The sequence below is a fragment of the Pinus tabuliformis genome, chromosome 2_2, assembly GCF_031772625.1.
Source record: "Pinus tabuliformis cultivar Carrire ecotype Pingquan chromosome 2_2, CPIR1, whole genome shotgun sequence".
NCBI lineage: Eukaryota > Viridiplantae > Streptophyta > Pinopsida > Pinales > Pinaceae > Pinus > Pinus tabuliformis.
The window spans coordinates 1,259,565,352-1,259,580,024 of record NC_142300.1 but is presented as its reverse complement, the minus strand read 5'-3'; the positions used below and the strand labels follow the sequence as shown (position 1 = coordinate 1,259,580,024).

The window sequence follows — 14,673 nt, the reverse complement described above, 5'->3', positions numbered from 1 at the left end:
GATACAACACGACATAAGGAGGTAGTTCTAAAAGCGTGCATCCAGACTTGGATCGACAAGGACTTCACCGTCATGGCAAACATCAAAGGCAAGCTTGCACACATACAAGGGATGCACACATTGATGAAGAGAAGCACCACAGGCACATAAGACTTAGAGCGATGCATGTAGTAGATCCAACAAGCAGCATCTCAGTGTGTTGCTGACCTTCGCGCAGTTCGAGAACAGTTGGAGGGACTCCATGCAAAGATGTCCATGCTGACAGAGTGACTCGAGGGTGAGTCATGATGTTTGTGATGGGGGCTTGTTGGGCATGGAATCCCCCCAAGGCATGTTTTGGGGCTCAGAGCCCAAGTTTTGACCCATTCTTGTTGTAAAGATCCACGAATTGCGAGCACGAAGCGTGAAATGTATGATAGAGTCACAGGGTTGTCCACCCTAGTTTTGTAATGTAATGTTGGCTGGATAGACCTACCCATGGTCTGTGGACCATGGGATTGTATAAATAGAGTGAGGCTCTAAGTGTAAAGGGAGATAGAGAATAGTATAGAGAAGGAAGAGTCTAAGTCACTAAGTGTGTCTTTGGATCGTAGAGTAGGAGAAGGCTTTGCAGCTGAGTGTGTAGAGGCCTACTAGTCTACAGCTCAGTGCGCAGACCCCTATAGTTGAGTGCGCAGGGTGGAGTCGAGTCTGTAACCAAGGAAGGAATTAATAAAGAGAAGTTTTATCATAATTTTGTGTATCTATTCTTGAGTTAATGCATGGTTAATATAAATTGCAAATATATTGTTTATTTATTGCGCGTACTTATATGAATGGTTTATGTTGTTAAGTATAATTTGAAGCACACAAGTAGGCTAAAATAATCAACTAACATAGGAATTCTAGTAAGGACTTTGGTAATAACGTAGAAGCGTAGCATTCAAGCCCCATGTAGGGCTGCGTGAAGGCAGTATATCAGGCTGCGAGGTAAGGGAAAGTGCGCGAAGCCACCTGCGCACAGGGTTAAACCGCAGAACACCTGAACTCATCAGACATCTCTAGGGTGTGGAAACCTGGTTTTAGCACCCTCCCATACTACTCTGGGTGAGACCTTAGTTCACGCTCCATGGACTGTTGTGGAAAGGGCCAGTAGTACCGGGATTTGTTTGGCTAACTCAACTCTGAACTGAGATTTGCAAACCACGACCGTGAAGCATCTCGGTTAGGGCATCTTTGAAGTTCAATTCCAAATGGTCAAACTTGAATTCAAAAAGCGCTATAAAATACAAAGGGCTACCCAACAAACAACACTTAGTCATTTGTGAATTGAGTGATTGAGTAGAGCCCTGAGTATTATGAGTCAAGCGTTGATTGAGCCCCTAAATTCGTGAGTGATAGATTGTAGGACAGCTACAATGACAACAACTAAGGATGGTCTAGGAATAGAAGAGGTAACCGCCGTTGAGGTCGCGCAGGCCCTAACTGTGGAGGATGTTCTAGAAGGTGCTGGGATTGTGGCAGAGATTGGCAAATCACAGCGCATGCCAAGACCCAAGAAGGATAAACAAGCAACGGCTCTCGTACATGTGTCCCCACAGAATCCGCTACACAGCAAACTGTCGATGGAGGAGAAAGCGAAAGTTGTCGCAATCGATACAGACGAAGAAGAAGAAGATCTGCAAGCCCTTATCATCACTGAGGAAGAAGATGAAGGCATGGAGGTGGATACTAAACCTATTCCCTCTACAAAAAAACTTCCTGCCTATGTCCACCCATGAGAAAGGAAGGAAAAAGTTCCCAAGGACTTGGATGAGACCAAGAGTTCACTCTAGACCTTGCCCTCCAGATGGCATTATGTTTGAAGGCACACACTTGGGCCACATGCCAACCATGAAATTTGAATATTGGGACCTCTCTAACTGCGAGAAGTTCCCTCACCTTGAGACCGGAAATCTCATGAAGCAGAACAATGCGGGGGTGGTGACAGCATTAGAGTTGTGAAAGTGGTTACGCAGTGTGGAAAAGGCCGGGCTGCTGAACCTACTATGGGTGTCGCATTTCCACTGCACCCCAATAACCATTTTTGTCATCAGGTAGCTGCTTTTCCTAGTACATGATGGGTATTTATGGCTGGAGGAGCCCATCCCCATCATGGAAGACCTAATTCATCGCATTTCCCAGCTTCCATACAGAGGAAAGGACCCCACGACCATATCGGAAGGAAAGGGCAGTGATTTGGCCATCGCGGAGGCCATGAAGATGAAGTACAAGATGGAAAAGAAGAAGAGGGTCTACTCTATCTCTAGCATCAAGGACAAAGCAGTTCGCGTAACAAACCAAATCCTCATAGGAAAAGTTATGTGCAAGTGTCACACCGACGAGGTACCTGCACTGGTGGTCGCACTGCCCGAGCAGTGCAAGGGGGGGTCCAGTTTAACTGGTCTGAATTCCTCCGCACAGAATTCTCAGAGAATTGTCGCGAAGCACAAGAGGAGGGTAAAAACTTCCACTATACATGGTTTTTGTTATCCATAGTGCTCGTAGCAGGGGAATTGCTGGAGGACTGTTAATTCCGCATAATTGACAAAGAATTACCGGAGGCCGTGAAGTAAGCTTTGCTCTGGGCCATGAAGGATGCTACAAGGATACATGACAGAAAGATCTTCTGGGTGCTCATGGAGATGAACATCTGAATGTGGATCAACGAGAAGCCACGCTTGTCACCCACGGTGTACAACGATCTACAAAGTTTTGCAGAATTTAAGGTAGACATGCATAACGTATATGTCAGGGCGCAAAAGGATACGACGAAGTAGTAGAAAAAGCTACCCTTTGTAGCCAATGATGATGCCATTTTCACCTCTTGGAGGCATGGCCTCTAGAATGGTGCGCCCCAGATCCGGCAGAACTTGAGAGGGAAATAGCGCAGAAGGAGAAAGGCGATGCCAACATGTGCATCACATAGTTGGTTGAGAAAAGGTGGAAGGAAACATCAGCGAACAAGGTGCAGGTAGCGTGGGAAGCGGCATAGAAGGCAGCTGAGTAGGAAAAGGCAGTAGAAGTAGTAGCAACACAGGAAGTAGTCGCAAAGGCAGGCAAAGGCCAAGTAGCGCCTTCACAAGGGAAAGAGGTAGGGGAAGCATAAATAGAAGAAGGAGGTGTGGACCCACGGACCACATCCACATAGTTGAAGTGCCAACACCAGACAGACCGAGCAGGATTGAGGAAGAAGGTCAAGGCCTTGAAATTGTCCATTGACCCAATCACTCTAACTGAGGGTGATCTGCATGACATCGACGAGATAGTGCACGATGTCACAAATAAGGCTCTTCAGGATTTCATGTAGGAGCACAAGATTGTGTTGGGGGCCCTCAGAGCATAGTTGTAGGAGTTACAGGCACACCCCCGTCAGGTTGGTACCCTTTCTACCAACCTCGTAGTAGGATCCACGGTAGCAGAGTAGATGTTGCATGCACAGATGGTGAACACAATAGTGTTGCTGGAAGGGGCTCTAGTGACATCAAATGAGGTAGATAGGTTTTTGGTTAGCACTATGAAAGGCCTCGGTGTTAATCTAGCTGCCCTTCCATGCGAAAAATGATATGTATTGTATTATGGGATAACGGCAGAGCTGCGCGCTAGGGAGAGCCGCACGCTCCAAGTTCTTAGTGAGCAAAAGATAAATATGGAACAAATTGGCTTGCAGCATGTTTAATTGGTGTCGCAAAATCAACAGTTGGTGTAGGTGGTAGACGATGCTTGCTGAAGCGTCCCGGAGCTGGCCATCCCGACAGATCTACCAGTGGAGGTGCAGATCCACAGGTTAGCAACAGGAGTCTACGAAGTCAAGGAAGAAATGACAAAGGTTTAGGTAGAGCTGAATCTTCAGATCACTGAGCTATGATTAAAGGCGCAGCCATCCACTCCCCCAGATGTCAGAGAACAATGCGCTAGTGCTATCACAGCGAGATTGGAGGAAATTGGAGGTGTAGTACAAGACTATACCAGCATGTTGGAAGAAGCACTTGAGGTTCAGCTGGACCCCAACATCCATTGCTTAGAGACAGAGGCGTAAGAACTCCAACAAAAATATGACAGTGTCTGAGGAACTGTATAGACAGTGGTCCTCACTTAGTGGCTTGTGATGATGCAGCAGGCTAAGGCACTGAAGGAGCAGGTGGATGCAGCACGACATAAGGAAGCAGTTCTAAATGCGTGCGTCCAGCCTTGGATAGATGAGGCCTTCACCATCATGGTAGACATCGAAGGCAAGCTCGCACACATACAGGGGATGCACACATTGATGCAAAGAAGCATCCTAGACACAGAGGTCTTAGAACAACACATGCAGCAGATCCAGCAAGCAGCAGCTTAGTGCACTGCTGACCTTTGCGCAGTTCGAGAATAGTTGGAGGGACTCCATGCAAAGATCACCGCGCCGATAGAGTGACTCAAGGGCGAGTCACAATGTTTGTGTTGGGGGCCTATTGGGCATGGAATCCCCCCAAGGCATGTTTTGGGGCTCAGAGCCCAAGTTTTGACCCATTCTTGTTGTAAAGATCCGCGAATTGCACGCACGAAGCGCGAAATCTATGATAGAGTCACAGGGTTTTCCACCATAGTTTTGTAATGTAATGTTGGCTGGATAGACCTACCCATGGTCCACGGACCATGGGATTGTATAAATAGAGTGACGCTCTAAGTGTAAAGAGAGATAGAGAATAGGAGAGAGAAGGAAGAGTCTAAGTGACTAAGTGTGTCTTTGGGTTGTAGAGTAGGAGAAGGCTCTGCAGCTGAGTGTGTAGAGGCCTAGTAGTCCGCAGTTGAGTGTGCGGTAACCAAGGAAGGAATTAATAAAGAGAAGTTTTATCATAATTCTGTGTATTTGTTCTTGAGTTAATGCATGGTTGATATAAATTGCAAATATATTGTTTATTTACTGTGTGCACCTGTATGAATGGTTTATGTTGTTAAGTATAATTTGAAGCACACAAGTAGGTTAAAATAATCAACTAACGTTGGAATACTAGTAAGGACATGGGTAATAACGCATAAGTGTAGCGATCGGCCCTCGAGTATGGCTGCGCGAAGGCAATATATCAAGCTGTGAGGTACAGGAAAGTGCACGAAGCGACGTGCGTGCAGGGTTGAACCGCGAACCACTTGAAACCATCAAACACCTCCACGATGTGGAAAATTGGTTCTAGCACCCTCCCGTACTACTTCAGATGAGACCTCAGTCTGCGCTCTGTGGACTGTTGCCGAAAGGGCTAGTATTACCGGTATTTGTTTGGCTAACTTAACTCTGAACCTGGGTGAGGCCACAATAAGCCAATAGTCATAGTGAAGCTACAAACCACTCGTGATGTTGTCCATCTGTTAGATTGATACTGGCTTCGTGAATCATACATTTTAGCCTCGAATCTAGTTCCCAAGGTGTCTTGCCTGGTAGCATCGTGATCTCTTTAAATCCCACAATCAACTGCGCTTCAGATTTAGGCATGCTAAATTATCTATTTAGTGTTGTTTGGATATCCGTGACTCTCACATTCGGATTATCGTTGGAGTACTTAATATACTAGGTCAGCGTGCGATCCTACAGGGCACTAACCAGTGTCGCTTTCTTTATATGGTCATTTGTAATGCCTTGTGCTTCTCATACAACCCCTACAATGAATCAAAATTGGTCTGCATCATCATCTACCAAACCTTTGAACACATGCAACTTCACTATGTTTGCCATCCTAAATTGCGGTGGTGGTGGAGTTCATACGGGTGTAGATGGAGGTGAGGGTGGTGAAGCTAGTGGTGGTGTGGGCGGAGGTGGGATTCACGGAATTCTGTCTTATCAGATGAATAGCACTTCACGGAGAGACCTTTGTGAGCTCTTCCTCATCCCCTCGCGGAGATGAAATCAAGGGGCTATTTTTTCGACCCTTATTTCCTTCGTTCCTGTAAACCTTTCCACTTCTTGTAGCTCTGAACATCAAGGTAACTGCATAATCCTTTTTTTGCACAACAGAATTTTAATCGAAGTATTCAAAGACTTTACGTACTTACCTCATGGTCCTTTAAGAAAGCATCGCTCTACCTCGCTGTAGCTAACTGAGGTGTCAACCGCGAACTCAGTAACAAATCCTCCTATAATGCATTCGAGCCAATGATCGATGACACGTGCGATCTTATCCTCTGATGCTTCCAACGTTCCCACCAACTCTGGGGTCCACACAATAATACTGTCAACTTTCCACCTTCCTTGGTTATCTGCTAACATTGCGATCCACTCATATAGTTCAATACGGAAGCACATGAAAAATATTTCATGGATCTCCATATACAGGTAGCTGTCTAGACACTCTTCTTTTGATAGTCGTGGGTTTCTGTTCTCTTGTGTCTCCAACTCATGAATTCTTATGTCCAACTAGCCTTCGACTTATTCCTTAGTTTGATTCCAATAAGACAACATCACACATCTCTCATGAAAATTCTAGCCTTGACAATGGAACCACTTGTTGGCTTATGGGGGCCTGACCCAAGTTCAGAGTTAGTTAGCCAAACAAATCCCTACACTACTAGCCCTTTTGGCATCAACCCACAGAGCGTGGACTGAAGTCTCACTTGAAGCAGTATGGGAGATGCTGGAACCAAGTTTCCACACAATTGAGATGGCCGTTATGTCGGTTTATTCCAACTATATCTACCTCCACACAGGTTTCTTTGCGCTCTATTCTAACCTTTAGTACCTTCATGTTCTATTACAATCGACTTTCACACAGCCCTAACTAGGGGATGAAGTCCTTTCGCGCTATTAGGGTAGTGAACTATGATATTTCCCCAAACTATGCTAAGTGTCTTACTTATCTTATTAACAAATCTTAATTATCTTCGTGTATCCAGATATTCTAACTTGCGTTCACTTAACCAATACAGATATACTCATTCGCGCATCATATAAGAATTAGAAGTGAAATTCATACCCAATATAACAGATGCATAAACAGGAAATAAAGACACAGAAATGATAGAAACTTCTCTTTATTAATACTTCTAGATGATTATAGAATCAACTCGCCCTACGCACTCAACTATAGGGTTCCACACACTCAACTGTAGGGGTCCGCACACTCAGCTACAGACTACTAGGCCTCTGCACACTCAGCTCCAAAGCATTTACCTACACTACGACCCAAAACTTAGTCTTCTACTCCAAAAATATGACTCAACTCTTCGTCATTGATTGATTCTATTCCCATTTAACTACTTAGAGCTTCGCTCTATTTATAAAATCCCATGGTCTGCGGACCATGGGTAGATCTTCTAAAACTGACATTGCATTATCAAACTAAGGGTGGACAACCTTATGACTCTTTAACAACTACGCGCTCTACACCCACAAAATGTAGAGTCTTTATATTGGAATTACAAAATCGGATGAAAATCTGAGCTCTAAGCCCAAAACATTCCCTTAGGGGATCCTACGCCCAACAAGGAGGAAGAAAGTCACCACTTTAGGTGAAGAAGTGGATTCTACCATTTACTAGAAGTTAGTGGGTTCACTGATGTATCTTGTGACCACACATCGATATATGTGTTATGTAGTCAACTAGTTAATCCAAGCTATGGTTAGGCCAACCAAATTATTTTAGAGGAAAGCTAAGCATGTTCTACGGTACCTTAGAGAAGCTACCTAGTTTGGACTATGGTACACACAGATAGAGGGAGTGAAGTTATGTGGCTTCACAAATGCAGATTGGGCAGGGAGTCCATTAGAATGAAAGAGTACATTAAGTGGAGTTTTCAATGTTGGGTCTGCAACAGTTTCCTGGTACAATAGGAAGAAAAGATTTATGGTGCTCAGCTCGACAGAAGCAGAATACATGGCTGAAAGTCAAGCAACATGTGAGGCGATGTGGATGATAACTATACTTGCTGGATTGTTTGGTTAGATGATGAATATAAATATGATTTATTGTGATAATTAGAGTGGAATAAATCTCTCTCAGAATCCTATTTTTCACGATTGGTCCAAGCATATAGATATCGAATATCACCATTTATGGGACAATGTGCAGAGGTGGATAATGTTGTTGCAGTACATTCTAACAGAGAAACAGGATGCTGACATTTTGATAAAGGCCTTGTCAAGAGGGAAGTTCGAATTCCATAGGTACAACATAGGGGTGGTTGATAATCCATTTCTTGTTGAGAGGGAGTGTTGAAAAATGTAGCAAGAAATTCTCAATTTGATTTTGCCTTGATTAAATTGAGAAAAATTGAATTTCCACAATAGCAGACAACTTGGATGTAGTTAACTTGTGTGAAATGGATTTTGTCACCCAATTTACTCAGTAAATTCATGTTGGAGGAGTTAGAAATAGGCTAAGCATGTGTGATTACTAATTTGTAGCAGAAAAAGTCAGTTATCTCAAGTTTGTTTCAATTAAACTAGTTCCAATTGTTGGAGGAACTAGTGGAATGTTGGTTGTGTAGTGGGAATTCAGTCAAACTTAGCGATCATCTAGTTAACTAATAAATCAACCTAAAATAAATAGTGCATGCAAATAAGTTGAGGTGGATATTCCAAGGTAGTGTAACATCAATTGTATACTAGTCTTGAGGGTAGAGGTGTTGCATGCAGTTAGAGGATCAGCCCAAAGGAATTGCACAATCAATTTGAGGAATTTTCTAAATAATGGGGGCCTAATTTATCAAGAAAAGACGCAAGGAAATAGGGGCTCTAGTAGAGGAAAAATTTGACTAAGTCTGGGTCAAATCCATTTAGTGAGAAGAGAGATAGGTTATGGAATTGCAGGGTGTGCTCAATTCAGCAAAGAAATTGTAATACATCTTTATTCTTATGATTTAATGTAAGCATGCAATGGGGTTTTTAGCATCTTTCTTTCCTTGGGAAAAATACTTGTTGCATGTGTGTTATTTCTTCTTGCATGTCTAATTTTTTTTTCTAGATTGTGAATATCCGCAGAGCGGTGGAGTAGGCTTGTGTCTTGTGATTTTGATTAAAACTTCATGAGTACTTGCAAATCTACAACATAATTTCTACATTGCAAGGAAAATTAAGCCTTATTTTCCTCAAGTTCTTACAACAAATATTATAATAGAATGGTATTGGAACTAATTAAGTCATTGGGAGAAATTGTAAAGCAACTATAACAGGAGTTTGGGCAACTCCAGAAGACGGATTTCATGCTTATCTCAATTCAAAACGTGATTAAAGGGAAATATGTACAACTCAAGGACACATTATCAACCATAGATATAATTCATGCTTGGAGTATAGAACACCCCAACTTACTAGAGAATTTTCCAAGGAAAGATGAATTAAGTTTGAAAAGGGATAAAGATGAGATTGGACTTTCCATCTGACCTCACAGAAATCTAAAAAAAATGTGATAAAAGCTATGGGAACCTATCAGAAACACCACATAACGATGCAGAGGATAATCAAAGCTCACAAGTTAGTCTCCATCAAATACTAAGGAGAGCTAAGCCCCAAGCAATAAATCGAATGTGAAATATAGGGAATGACGCATGTATGAAAACTAGTGATCAAAAGGAAAGACATGGAGCCAACCAAAGGGGCATTAGAATAGCACCTTGTGGAACCCACTAAGTTGCCAACTATGCTTACCTCATTATTTTATAGAATTAAGGTTGACCTGAAGATTGTGGTGCCCAATACATGTTAATATAAAGTCATTAATGAAGTATTAATTTCAAGAAAGGTTATATATATTGCAACAGAATATAAAGCTTAACACACAAACAGGACCCAAGGGTTACAAATTTTGTGTTTTGATGTCATTATGTAGGATAAAACAAAACTAGAAAATAAAGTAAATTAGGAATTAGACATGAGGGTAGGTGAAAAGTCACCCTACTCTTTATAAATATAACCCCCTTGGAAAGAGAAAGGGGATTTCGATTTTGGATTGTTGGAGAATCTTGAAAGGGAGAAGCTTGTAACCACCTTGAAGCTTAAGATTTAGCTTTAGGCATTCCCACTAATGAGATTATTGAATATACTTTGTGACTTGGAACTCAATGTTTTAGCTCTAATACTAAAAATCACGAAGGGCCATGACATGGGTTTTCTATCATGTGTTATGGATTGTTGTAAGATTGTTCCTCATTGTCATTCGGTAAGATATGACTGTTGTAATATTTTGGTGGGTTAATGAACTATTTCTTTAGTTGTAAACTTTTATCATTCCAAGAAATTCTTGATGATTTTTACATTTTAATGCTAGTTGTTGATCATGAACTATGTTACAGTTAATATCTAGTATATTTTAGACTTAATGTATCTTAATTAGAGATTGTTATGATTGTTTCTTTAAGATTTATGAAGAACTTGGAAAGGATAACTTTCTCTCATACCATCATTTTTGTCATTCAGAGAAGATATGTCCTCGGTGAATAAATTCTATGGAACTTGTAGTCAATTCATTGTTGGAGAAACAATCCCTTGAAGATGAAATAAAGCAAAAATTAGAAGAAGAATTCCCTCTAGAAGATGTTGATTTCACTACGAGGTCAACCATGTTATTGTGGGATGTGGTGTTTTATCGTGAAAAAAAGATGTTATGATAAGTTTATCTTGGAGAGACTCAACTATTTGAAGCTCCTAAGTCTTACAACTTGTGTATTAAAGGACTAGTGGTTGAATCTAGTCCTCATGAGAAGGGGAAAGTATTTATCAGGAAAATGCTTCCTCCTTAGACTAGTAATAAAAATACAATTTCTCAAACCAAGAGAACTCTTCCAAAAAAGAGAATTACGAGGAATACCAAATAAAGTGCAAAATAACCCGAATCAATTGTGAAGTCTACTCCAACTACATCTCCAAATAGCAGAACCAAGGATAAAATTGAAGGAAATGTGATGGGTTATAATGTGATTGATGAAATGAAGAAAGAAAGAGCCAATGTCACTCTACAATTTATGAAATTCTCCACATCAAAGAGATTTATTTCTCAAAACATTTAAATCACCTGCTACATATAGTCAATTTGCTTCAACATCAACTATTTCTAGTAATGCAGTATAAAAGAAAACTATAGAATGTGATAAGGTAGTATTCAATACTACAAGGATCATAGCACATTGGAGATCTGAAAACACTACCATAATTTCTTACGTTTGATTTTTTTAATCATAATGTGCATAACATTTTAATGGAATTTTGTGTCCCAATCACATGGAAGGATTTTCATGGGAGAAACTAGGGGTCTAGTTCAACAAAACATCAAGTTGGCTCAAAGGTTGGACACCTAGAGGGGTTGGTTGGATCATGAAGGTTCTGAAGCTCCTCAGGAAGGTCAGATTGGTCTTGTCTTATTTCTTTCACTTCCTTAACTATACATGTGGAGTTGAATCATATCATAGTAACTCTTCGTCACATTTTTACGTTGGTGGACCAATTAGCTTGGGTAAATTTTGGAGGAGGGTGTTACAAAAATTGAAATTAAAGTGGACCCTGAAAGGACCAAAGCCATCATGGAGATTCCCTTACCAGGGAGCAAGAAAGCCATGCATTCCATCCTACAGAAAATCAATATTCTCCGCAAGTTCATCTCCGATTATGCTCAAATTATCAAACCTATACAGGATATGGTAAATAAGGATGCAATATACGAGTGGGATAAAAAGGAAAAGAATGTTTTTTTCCCTTATTAAGAAATCTATCATAGAGGTCCTAACCTTGTATAGCCAAGATTTCAACAAAGATTTTTTTCTCTAAACCTTCGCTTCTGACCATTCTCTTGCCTCCATACTTATGCATAAAGATGATCAAAACAATGAGCGACCAATATCTTTTATGAGTGTCAGCCTACAAGGACCAAAGCTTAATTATCCCACAACCAATAAATAGGTGTATGTAGTCTATAAGTCAGTAACACACTTCTGACCCTATCTCTTGAAGAATCATTGCATTATCTTTTTTCTGCACCCAAGAGTGAGATCATTGTTTGTCCAATATGAGCTGAGTGAGAGAAGAGAAAACTGGAAGATTTTTCTGCAAGAGTATGCCTTAGATTTCAAACTAGTTCATGGTTAGTAATAGAATAGGTGGATGAAAAAGAAGGTGATCCATCTAGCTGGGAGAAAGAAATCCAAATTTATAATGTTGAGCGAGCTTCCCCCACTTCTATCTCTAACTCTTTGTATGTGAACTCGCATCGATACCTTGAGCCGGGCACTTTTCCCTCTCACTTATGCACACGGTAGAAGAGAGAAGTCAAATTAAAAGAATTATATTGTCAATTGGTGCATGTGGTGCTTTTCAGAAAGCACCATAAAGGAGTATTTCTTAAGTTCTTAGAAGCACATGATTCAAAGAAAGTGTTGCATGATCTCCACAATGGACCAGTCGAGGGACGCTTGCGGCTGACACAACAACGTATAAAATTATGCGAACCAGTTTTCATTGGCCACATTATTCAAATATGCTCACGCATATGCCTGTAAGTGTTTGTTCTATCAGAAATGTGTCATCCGAGGAAAGAAGGCATCCATCCCGTTGCAACCTATTGCTATGGAAGAACAATTTCAATAATGGGTCCTAGATGTCATTGGTTAGATTTTTCTGAACTCATCAAATAAATCCCACTATATCCTCAGTGCCGCAAATTACTTCACATGGTGGGCAGAGGTGATTCCACTCAAGCAATTGAATGATAAGGAAGTGATCAACTTCCTCAAGCAGAATATCATTTCTAGGTTTGGTGTTTTGACTTCGGTTATTTTTGACAATGAAACATACTTTTAATCGTTAAGAGTATATGATTTCACATTGGAAAATGGAATTGTTTTGAAACATTCTGCTAATTATTATCTGCAAGGAAATGATCTTGTGGAGTCCACTAATAAAAACCTCATTTTCATGATCAAAAATATTTTTTTCTGTCAACAGAGTAACTAGCACTCCACTTTTTTGAATTCCTTATGGGATGACCGAGTCACACCAAAACGTTCTCTGAATATATCTTCTTATTTCCTTTTGTATGGAAAAGATGCCATCATACCCCCAAATATATATTTAACTTCCCTTCAAATTTCACAAGAATCCCAGGGAAAGTTGTTCTTATTGTTTCATAATAGGATAAACATTCTCCATAAGTTGTGGGAAGAAAAATAGAAACAAGAAGAAAAAAATTATCTTCCCCAGAGTTGTATCAAGAGGTGGTTTGACAAGAATTTTGTAGGGAAAAATGAATTCATTGTTGGTGACCTAGGCTTAAAGTGGGAAAAACCCCAAAAGGACAAAGGAAAACACACTAAGTTTCAATCCCTATGGATCAGACCATTCACTGTGCACAAAACACTTTGCCAACATACATATAATCTCCAATCTCTAGATGGGAAGACTGAGTCTTCCTATTAATGGCAAAGATTTAAAACAATATTTTCAATGATGATTTGGGGTTGTGTTGTTCCCTATGTACATAATTTATTTTCTTGTTTGTTTTCTGTTTAGTCTTGTGTGTGTTTTCATTTCTATCAATAAGTGTCATGTGTGAACATGTTTTCTGGCCTCTTTGTGTATGGCTGAGTTGAAAAGAGTCTTGTGACATTACAACATTTGGTTAACCTCTTTTCCTCCTTCTTTGTGTTAGTTACATATTTTTCTCAATGATGTTCTCACAGAAAATAAGATTTGTCCATAAGGATATTTTTGTGTCAAACCATGATATGTGTGTCTATTCTGGAAACCTTATGCCCACACCTGATTCCTTATGTTTCAATGTTTTCATGCTTATCCACTTAGTAGAGGAGGGAAAGGGGAAAACCCAAACAAACAAATATAAATTAGAGGTACCTATATGCTTCTCTGAAGGAACGACATCTTCTTCTCTCAATAAGTCAAGATCCCTCTTCCGCCCATAAAATAGATATGCTCCTATGCATAGTCCTATATAAATATATAAATAAAGGCGAAAGAAGGGAAAGGCTTTCTATGGAGAGAGGTGAAGAAAGCAACTTTTTCGGGGTATTGTATCGTCTCACTGGCAGCAGAGAAATGTTTTTGTTCCTATAGTGACTTTGTCAGGGTACCATCCAGGCTTGCTGGTAGCAAATAAACACTAAAGATGAAAAAAATATATTCTCAAAATATAAATGTCATGAACTATACTAGCCTTCCCAATTTGAAACATTGCGATATGGCTGATTTTATATTTGTGTTCAACCAAGATGGAATAGATGGGACCATGTTTATTCATGAGGTAAGTGGGGAACCTGTTAGTGTCAGTGTTTGCATCCTGCCATCAGTGATCAAAGATCCTTTTTTTATATCATTTTAAGGGTATGATTCAGCAATTTTTTATCATTCCACTAGGCCAGGCAAAAAATTATTCACTAATGGTAGTCCTATCCAAAAACATCACTCTCCCTAAATTTGATTACTTGCTGGCATAGTTTCATATCTTGTTGACTGTACATCATCCATAAAGTTATTTTTATCATGCCATTTGTATCAGCCATGAGGTCATTATGTCATCCTGAAATTCAGTCCTTCAAGGTCCCATTAGGTCTTTAGGGTTTTTCAAGGTTTCATTAGGTCATTAGGGTTACCAAGGTTCCATTCCATTGCATAATACCAACAATTAAAGGGTGATAAAATAACATCCCTTCACCATGTGAAGATGATTTGTAAAGAGAAATGCTTAT

At 40.4% G+C, this 14,673-nt stretch overlaps 1 pseudogene; it reads left to right on the top strand.

The window, feature by feature from the left end:
• The first annotated feature begins 1,397 nt into the window (after nucleotides 1-1,397).
• LOC149198058 (splicing factor U2af small subunit A pseudogene) overlaps nucleotides 1,398-14,673 on the top strand; it is a 122,496-nt pseudogene continuing 109,220 nt past the window's right edge.